An 11,120-nucleotide genomic window follows, 5' to 3' on the forward strand; every position below is an offset into this window, starting at 1 on the left:
AATAAAACATTACAAAATTAAGTCTGCGCTTCGCTAGGATGTAACATTATATGGGCAATCCTTAGAAAACTGAAAATTTTGATCGAATTCGGCCCGTGTTACGATATATTTTTACAGAAAAAGTTGTAAAACACTGTTTTAATCAATAAGTATACTTTATGCCATCCTAGCATTATAAACAAGTTGTTACTACATCGAAAATCGTACGTAAGTGGCTTATTATAGCACGCATGCCGATAAAAGCAATGACGTATTTGCTATGACGTAATACCGGAACGCTTTCTATCTTGGTTATCGGTTCTACGCGCGACGTAACAAGAAATGAAATGCAGGACAGACGGTAACGTATCATTTATTTCCAATCTTTAACAATTTTGTATCACTTTTGCAATATCACATAAAAGAGTTCTGTGGTTCAGAGAAACTATATTAACAAAATAAAGGAACATTTGTAACATACTGTAACCTATAAGGTCATTCATTACTCTTTACTCAATGTCAGTGCCAGGTGCAACTAATCGATACGAACATATGAAGACCTTGTCAGCTATGGATCCCGAATTGAATTTCTTTCATACTATCTTTTCTACAGTTTATAATGCTTAGATGCCATAAAGTGTTGTATACAGCTCGTGGATAATTTTATTATGACACTCGTGAAAATTGTCGCACTGAATATCGTTCGTGCCACAAACATTCACTCATGCCATAATCATCAAGATTATTCACTTGTTGCATAAATAACTATTTCGTGATAAACAATAGTACATTATGCAACGAGCCTATAGGCCTAATGGTAGTAATTAAGACGCGAGTATGTTTATGAAACGAGCGCAAGCGAGTTTCATAATTTTCATACGAGCGTCTTAATTACCACTATAGGCAAGTTTCATACGACTTTTTATGCTCGACCTTATTTCTAACTTGAAATTATTCATAGGTATTCTTATCTGACTGGGGAGCGGAACTGACCTTCTGCAATATCTCGTAAATTGTGAGACGCGAAAGTATTGATTTTTTCCGAGAAACAAATGTCATTGACCTTGATATAATGTAGAGAGTAAAATAAACATTAATCTTGATATAACCTTGAAATTGATTTGGACATTGACAAACGAGATGACAAATTGAATTTATTTCAATATTATTTACAATTAACGCTAATTATTATAGTAACAGAACATAACCTTCTGCGACAGTATGGGATTTCCAGCCTCCGTGACGTTTCGCTAGTTGTCTTTCGATTGCATATCCGAGAATAATCGATACTTGTGCTTTCCAATGGTGTTTTCTGATTGGTGGAACACCTGAACTTTGATGAATAGGTGTACTTTAATGAGGTCCATTAAAGGGGCTGCTACCAGGTGTATAAGTACTACATTTCGGCATGGTCGAGCATAAAATCTTAAATAGACTAATTTGTAAACATTATAACATCTATTTAAATTTCGTTCTAGCTCACATTTTATGTCTACTCTACAAACTAAAATAATAATAATAATAATAATAATAATAATAATAATAATAATAATAATAATAATAATAATTCACAACACTATTTGATATTACATCATGATCACTATTAACATACGTACATACCTTATTGTGTTAATGTTAACCTTTATTGAAATATTTTAATTTCTGTATTTTACTAAAAGGCGCTAACGAGTGTTATGAAATGATTACATGATTATTAAATCGTCGCTACAATCACATTTAACCACTACTAGAATGAGTAAAAGCCTGGAATTAGTGTGACATTTATTCGTATAACTGTTACGTAACTTGCCCGGTTCGATTCTGCCGCGCGTCTGCTCGTATGCGTTGGGTCCGGATGCTTTTAACGCGCTGACCGACTGAGTTCGGACCCCACCGCCTCTCGCTCTCTCTCGACCGTGAATTGGCCTGCTTCCCCTGTCGTTAGTCAAGGTAGGTAGCCACGCGCGTCGCGTCGGAAGGTCCAAGGTTCGATGACTCTCAGATATCAACAACATGATAGGTTCGATCTCACATGTTTACAAAATACTTTATATAAAATCTGTATGCCTACTATACAAACTTGTATCCGGGAAATATTGTTAAAGGAAGATCTCTTTATAGTTTTTTCTGCTTCTATAATCCATTCCGGTCCCGCGCCGTGGCGTCGCGGTCTAAGGCATCCTGCCTAGGACTCGCGCTACGGAATGCGCGCTGGTTCGAGTCCTCATGGGGGAATACATTTTCTTATGACATTTCGGCCAGTGTATGGGACCGGTGCCCACCCAGAATTGTGATGCACTTGGGGAGCTACGATAGGTAGCGAAATCCGGTTGCGAATACCAGCTATAACGGCTGGGGGGATCATCGTGCTAACCACACGATACCTCCATTCTGGTTGGATGATCGTCCACCTCTGCTTCGGCATGTGGTCGTGAGGCCAGCAGCCGGCTGGTCGGTCTAGGCCCTTCACGGCCTGTAGCGCCACGAATTATTATTATTATTATTATTATTATTATTATTATTATTATTATAATCCATTCCATCAACAACTTTGTTCTCCATAACGTTTCTAATCCACTATTTGTTGTGGGATGTAATATACTACGATAATCTTATTGTATTTGTTTCAACAATTTGTACGCATAGGCCTAACAGATGTGTTTTAATAATATGCAAGGTTCCTACAAAAGATCTTTCCGGTTTCGAACACATGTAATTTACGTTCTATGAATCTAGGTGCATGAAAACAGTATCAATGGAAAGAGATCCTCAAAAAATTTAGTTCCTACCTTAAAGATGTTCAATGTTCCCCCCTTGGTAACACTTAAGCCTATAGTCAAGTTCCACGTAGGTACACGGATTTTCCGATCCCCAGATTCTAAGGTTATATCCATTGAACAAGTAATAATAGGCAGATAGGCCTAAATAATATACTACTTTCGTAAAATGTACTATTGAAACGTTTTAATAAATTACTTTGACCCGCCTCTTTCTTTTGGCCCGCTCCCATAAAAGTTTGCCCATCACTGAATTAGTGAACCATCGAGCGGTTTGACACCTTTGGTTCCGGAAGGAGGAACGAGGTGTCGTGTAACATTGTTGCGTCTTAGAGCGTGGGTTCTCGATTTGTCGCTACGGTTCACGAGCATCGAACTGCACGCAAGACTCTGTCCTCTGTGACGTCGAGGACTATAAGCTGCTGTAATATGATTGTACTATTAAGAAATGTTACCAACCAGAGAGACTGGAAGTATGAGGATCTGCCGATTACTGAATCACAATTAGGCCATTACATTATATTAGTAAGTGAGCATCTCCTGCGGATCTCTGGAGAAAACTAAGGAAGAGACCAGTGAAGTGCTTTGTGTGGAGAGTAGCATTGTAAGGGGCAGAAACATGAACATTACGACGAAATGAAGAGAAACGAATAGAAACATTTGTCCTGGCTCCGCCTAGAAGATCGTAGGAAAATCCACTGTCTTTCCCTCCTCTTTCACATATTGCATTTCTCCACTCCTGTCTGTCTTGCGTCTCGTTTTCAAAATTTATCCACCCATCATAACCTAGACACACGATCACAACACTCCTCAATATTATCCATTCCCTCCCACCGAACATCCTCATATTCATCTTCTTTCACTGTGGCTGTTCCTCGGCTTTGGAATTCCCTACCGAGTAATGTCAGGGACTGTCAGACATCAAACCAATTTAAGAATAGACTAAGGAAATATTTGTCTAACAATTCTTGTTAACAATATAGTTGTTTCAGGTTTCTCAATGTTTAATGGTTATATATATATATATATATATATATATATATATATTTAAATTATCTCATCATCATCATTATTATTATTATTATTGTTATTATTATTATTATTATTATTATTATTATTATTATTATTATTATTTCGTACCAATGTTTATTTTAGTCTGACTAACATTACTTATCCAACTTTCATGTTGCTTTATGGTCTAGATATTTATGTAATAACTATGAAATCAATTATTGTATTCAATTAGGATTAGAGTCTGGCTGGGCGGAAGAGAAGACCTACTGGCTTTAGCTCTGCCAGATTAAATAAATAATTATTATTAACATTTGAAATGTGGATATGGAAAAGGATGGAGCGTGTGAAATGGACAGAGTAAGAAACGAAGCTGTTTTGGAAAGAGTGAGTAAAGAAAGAATTATGCTGAAACTGGTCGGAAAGGGGAAAAGGAATTGGTTGGATAACTGGATGAGAAGAAACTGCCTACTGAAGGATACACTTGAAGGAATGGTGAACGGGAGAAGATTTCGTGGCAGAAGAAGATATCAGATGATAGACGACATTACGATATGTGGATCATATGCGGAGACTAAGAGGAAGGCGGAAAATAGAAGAGATTGGAGAATGGTGTGTTTGCAATGAAAGATCTGCCCATGGGCAGAACACTTACGTATGTATGCACAGTACCGGTTTCTTCAGAACATAGTTTTCAATTCTGGGACAGGAAGTTTGTCCTGAGGGATACCGAATGCATCTGACTGAGACTAGTTCAGATTTGATCTATGTCAGGCGTGTCAATTGATGCCCACAGGAGCAAGCGCGCGCTTTCGAGCTCAGGAGAGCCTGAGCGCTTTACAGCGGAAAGGAAAGAGACGGACGAAAGAGGTGGTATATGCCGCTTGGTCGAGCTATATTCAGGGATGGCCAACACTGATTCAATAGATAAAGGGAAGAGAACTTATTAAAACTGTATCCATGTTAATTTTTAGATTTGCCTGAGAAGTATAAGTGCATTATAAGAATGTAAGTTTTAATTTTAATGCTCATTTTTCACAAGTTTGATTTTTTTATTCAAAAGAAATATTTTCTCAACTTTTCGTATAGAAAAGTGAAATTTTCAGGTATAGGCCTATTTATTTAGTAGCCTTACAGAATGTTTTCGTAAATCTAATATTCCGTATATACGTATTACTGAAGATAGTGTATTGAAAATTTTGAAAATATTCGCATGGAAATTGTTTGTAAGGAAATGAATTAACAAAGCAACTACTGTTACATCATAAGCAAAAGATACGTGTCCATGTGTTGTAAAAATGTCAGCTCTATAGTTTCAGCAGATTTCGAGAAAATGATTTAATATTCTGATGATAGGAAGTTGCTCACAAATATCACCTTAAAAGCATAATGCGATAAGAGTTTCGTTATGTAATATTAGTTACACTTAAAACAGATACAGTACCTAGGTAACTTTGCTTTGTACTGTAATATTGTTTTGAATAGTTTATTGATTACTTTTGTAAAGCTAAAAATACCATCAATATAAATTCCAACTTATCATGTCATACTCAATCTCTTTCTTTGGAATATCATTTTCTTTATGAATGATGTGTTTCATCCATTTAATACAGTATAATATTATACTACTATGGAATTTAAGTGAATATTACTTCTTAACTCTCTATTATGTTATAAAGATTTAAAACACAAGTGCAATATTAAGAAATCAGTGTTAGTACTTTTGTTTTACAGACAATATAGATAATATTAAATAGAAAGAAGCCATATAAAAATAACGACATAAAATTTCACGTTCCATTTGAAGTTTGTCCACCACAGTTTTCTTAATTCCACAGGTTGTTTATTCATATACACAACCCTTCCTCTTTCCAAACTTAGCGTTTGCTGCCCGCGCACGACGTCAAGGTCAGAAAAATGCGCTTGCTTTGACATCATTGTATTCCATCCGCAATAGTCCCATTGTGCTTACCACTAATAAGAGGTAATTAATTTCAAAGCTCTGAAACATTTATCATTTTCAGCAGTTGTTTCACAATCTCTATTTATGGTATATCCTGCCCTAGATTTGTAATCTATTTAGGATTATTGAATCATTCTGGTACATGAAATCTACACGTGTTATTTCCATCCTATGTGTATTATCCTGGCATTTAATACTGGTGTAGTATCCAAGTCATCTTAGTCACCACAATCCTTTAGAAGACCGAGACCTGCTCGCCCGCTTGATGCAAAAGCCCCATTAACATAACTGTACACCGACTGCGAGATCGCTTCCCATATGCAACTCCGGAAGCGCCTGCAAGTCCTTCCATTACTATTAACAATGATTCTTTTGTAGGGAAAGACTGCTGGTTCTCTGACATAGCAGTTTAGAGACAGGTTTATTCACATTACTATATTATCATCTTTTATTGACGTTCTCAATTGTCGGCATTTGGAAAACTTCTTCCGTCTTCCGTGGACTTGGAGGTCCAGTCGGTTCTCAGCTGGCGGCTTGTTGCAAAAAGGATTAACAGGACATTGACATTTTTAATGTAGCCTACAAAGTGGTTACGGGGCACTTTGCCTGCGATACTTTTGAGATCCATGCCGTTCCCTGTGGCCTTACTTTTCTTCGGTGTAACTTGAAGCTCGCGAGTGAAACAAGATACTTACAAATCGTGCTGCTCGTATTGCAAGACATCGCTCGTTTATCAACAGTAATCTCACTAGAGGTTTCGATTTATCTGGAGAAAATCAAAACTCGAGTGGGATTTAATTGACTACTACACGATCAGAAGAAAGTATATAAAGTTTGGAAGTAACGAAGTACTCCAGTACAATAAAATATTAATTGACTTACGAAAATACAACTGTCTTCAAATGTATTATTGTACCATCTCATCATTACAAATATTACGCTAGATGGCAGTAGTGTGTTAGGATTAGCTGTTTTCTTGTTATCAGTTGTGCCAACTATGGAATCTTCATTGAACTCTGTGGACGGTTACTAGTCAAGAAGGCTTTGTTGATTCAATTTCATTTTTATTAAAACAGTTGCATTCCACTTCAATTATCCGGATCCCAGTAATCAACGTTATTTTACAGATGATTTTCAATAAATCTTAGTATTAAACAATCTCTCATACGTGACTATCCATAATATCATATAGCAGAAGCTATAACATAACCTAAATAATATAAACAAGCGTTTTAATTAAAAGTTTTAATTAGGGATGATGAAATAAACAAGAAACATTTTAATTAACGATGATGAAATAAAAAATAAACATGAATAATTTTAAAAGAAACAATTATTGAATGTTTTAGCGGTTGGTGTTAGTGTTCTATATTAGACGTGTGCGTAAAAGAAGTACAACTCGTTGATGTACATGGTGTATTCCTCAACTTATTCAGGATTTCCGAATGGTGCTCTTCATTTATTTGTAAATAGGATTTCAGGGAAGATGCATAGGGATGACCAGTGATCTTTATTAATTCTTGTTCTTGAATGCCAATGCGAGTCATATTTGAAACTGCTGTGCATCGACTGGAGTGGTTTGTAATTTTCGTTTTTTTTTTTTTTTTTTTTGACATCCAGACCAGCGCAGTTTGAAATGTTGGCAAACAAAGAAACAAATGCTAGGGACGCGATAAAATTAAAGAAATGCTAGGGACGCGATAAAATTAAACAAATGCTAGGGACGCGATAAAATTGTGCGATAAGCAGCCATGATTGGTTGAAATACGTCCTTTCGTACCGTTTTATTGGTCAAAAGTAGTGTGACGTAGTAAAAGTGTAATAGTCAAACAAAAATGTTTCCTCATTGTTCGCGCGTTTGGCAAAACACTCGCAAACGAAGTTACTCGAATTCAAGGTTTTACTGTACTATTATCATTATCATCATCATCATCATCATCATCATCGTCGTCCATCATCAGCCTTCAAGTGTTAGACCCCAGTGGATCTGTTACGGTGTCTCACCAGCGTTTCCTAGGTCTTCCTAAATTTCTTCGACCTCTTGGGACATAGATAAAATCTGCCTGGGCCATCTAGAGCGATCCATCCTCTTGGCATGTGTCTGCCACTGAAGCCTGTATTGCTACAGATAATGGACAATAGAGTCAATTTTTAATTCCTTCAGAATATATGCGTTCCGATGATGGTCGAGAAGAGAGTATCCAGCAGTTCTTCGCATGAATCTCATTTCAGCAGTTGTTAGCAGTCTTTCACCGCATTTTCTTAGTGTCCATGCTTCACTGCCATAAGCCAAAACTGGTCATGCGAGAGTTTTGTAGATTTTCAGCCTTGTATGTCTTTGTACTGGGGAAGGTTAGAATACACTGTTGAGGGTTATAGAAATTTTTAGAAATTTTGAGATTTTGTTATCTATATCATCATCAGTGATGTATGATAGATTATAACCTAAATAGTTGAATGAATTCACACGTTCTATTAATGTGCCATTTATAATGATTTTGGATGGAACTGGCTCTTTTCCAAAAAAAAAAAAAAAGCCATGTTTTTGTTTTTTTCGGTTTACATTTCCATATTAAATTTAGAAGCAGTTATTTGTAAGCTGTGGACGGCTCGTTGCAGTTCATCTTCTGATGGTGCAATGATAACTTGATCGTCAGCAAACAGCAGAGTGTCGAGACAAGTGTTCCGGTTGATTTGTATTCCGGCATGATGGCCTTGCCTCCAAATTTTGAGGATGTGGTTCATATATATGACGAACAAAAGTGGTGAGAGTCCACATCCTTGTCTAACACCTTGATTTATTGGAACCCAGTTAGATGTTTCATGTTCAGTTTGTATTTATTTATTTTATTAGGTTATTTTACGACGCTGTATCAACATCTAGGTTATTCAGCGTCTGAATGATATGAAGGTGATAATGCCGGTGAAATGAGTCCGGGGTCCAGCACCGAAAGTTACCCAGCATTTGCTCGTATTGGGTTGAGGGAAAACCCCGGAAAAAACCTCAACCAGGTAACTTGCCCCGACCGGGATTCGAACCCGGGCCACCTGGTTTCGCGGCCAGACGCGCTGACCGTTACTCCACAGGTGTGGACTGTTCAGTTTGTATGGTAATTTCATTCTGGTTATGTAAATTGTAGATACTGGAGATAATTTGATTTGATACAATATCGTGGCATAGAATTTCGATAAGAATGTTTCTGTTTACTTTGTCAAATGCTTTAACGGAATCAATGAATGCTAAGTGTGTTTCAATATTGAATTCTCTGTTTTTTTTTTCTATTAAAATGTTCATAGTGAAGTAACTGTCGCAACAAGAGCGACCTCGTCGAAACCCATTTTGTACTTCTGTAATTTTATGTTCATAGAATTGAGCCAATTTATTTTTTACAATCCAAGAAGTCTGAAGACGAAATAGAATACAAAAGAAAAAGAGCTATTATTATTATTATTATTATTATTATTATTATTATTATTATTATTATTATTATTATTGTTGTTGTTATTATTATTATTATTATTATTATTATTATTATTATTATTATTATTGGTGGTGGTGGTGGTAGTGGTAGTGGTATTGGTATTAGTGGTACTAGTGGTAACTGGTAGCAACGGTAGTGAGGAATTGTTTTATCTTGCACCTTACCTTAGTGCTTTCTCCATGGGAAAGTAAGTCACCTGACTGATATCAGAAGAAGTGCACAACGTAGTGAAGTGTGATGCTTCATAAATTGTTCTTACGTCCGATGTACAGTAAAGTAGGTCTTGTTCATTTTTGCACGTCGTGCCTTCCTTCACTTGATTCATTAATCCTCTTCGCCTGTCACGATGTGAGGACTTAATAATACTCGTCCCAAATTGTACCGACCAGCTCACTTTGTCAGATGGTCTCATTCTACTTGGACGTTTCAATAGATCGTGAGCCAGGTTTCGTTTCAACGATAAATGCAAGGCAATGTTGACCACATTTTTAGGACTACAATAAAGTCCTTTCTCTTTAATATGTAGTAGGCGCTTCGCATTTTGTATCTCATTTGAACTGATATCAGGCTATTAGAGAGCTGGAGAGAGAGAGAGAGCGAGAGCAAGTCAGACAAGGAGGCAGACTAAGAATGGGAAACTGAGACTATCAGTTAAAGCAGTGGTTCACAAAGTGGGGGTCGTGTGAAGAACTGAGGAGGGGTCGCGAAATGATTTCTTTTTTTCTCTCTTGTACGGAGGAAGGACCTGAAGGCTTGCACTGTAGCCTGAGGCTTATTGCGCTTACCATTCCTGTTCTGTGAATGATTAGGTAGCCGAACAGCCTCGCTCTTGTACGAGTACAGCACGTTGCACCGTGAACTGAACCCGAGCTCTGGTATGAATGATGATTATAATGATGGCCAAATGAGTCTGAAATCCAACGCCGAAATTAATCCAGCAATTCTGCTTCAATTGGTTAAGAGAAATCTCCGGAAAAATCCCAACCAAGATTTAAACCCGAACCCGCTCGTTTCACGGTCAGAAATGCTAACCGTTACTCCACAGCGGTAGACCTTATTAAGCTACTACTCGTTTCTTTGGCATTGTTTACACTCCCTCATACGTTCTCTTTCACTGTGTTTGGCACGTCTTGGTATTATACATTATTATTGTATCTCCAAGGGAGGTAGCCCTATTGTACAAATGTCGTTTTAGTATTACCAGTTAAGCAATTTTACTTTCATTATTATTTTGTGCGACTTTTTCGCTTCCATAACAAAGCAATATTGACTTTTATAAACATTTTAAATATCAACCTTCACATTGAATTCTCACATTTTTTTTAATATCGAGTACCCAACCTCCCTCATATAAGTAGACCCGTCTAACTTACATGGTAGGCTGTTAATTAAAGATGTTATGATTTCCTTTTATTGGAAAATTGCTATTTATCGGCTGATGTAATAACGAAATATGTGGTGGTGCTGCCCCTATGATAAACTTTAGGAATTTCACCTTACGATCTTACACAGTATGTGTTATATACTTTTCCAGTTTGTAGATCGAATATAGAGGTTTTACTTCAAAATGAAAATATGCAGAGATAGGGTTGCCATAGTTCTGTCTTTTGTACGGACATATCGTATTTTGATTTATACTTGTCCGTGTCCGTACCGTACTTACGAAGGAGTGTGCAAATGTTCGTATTTTCTGTTTTCAGTATTACATTTTATTTTATCTAGCTGAACACGACTTAGTATTGAAAAAGATTTGCATACCATAGAGCATTTAAAATTTAATTATTATCATGTCGGTGGTCGGTAGCATTTTAACATACAGTTTTTGGGTTTTCAAATGCACGTATAGCAGGATGTATCCGCATTTTGAAAGTCTGCCCTGTCTATACTATAATAATAATAATAATAATA

Source organism: Periplaneta americana, chromosome 1 (genome assembly GCF_040183065.1).
Source record: "Periplaneta americana isolate PAMFEO1 chromosome 1, P.americana_PAMFEO1_priV1, whole genome shotgun sequence".
Lineage (NCBI taxonomy): Eukaryota > Metazoa > Arthropoda > Insecta > Blattodea > Blattidae > Periplaneta > Periplaneta americana.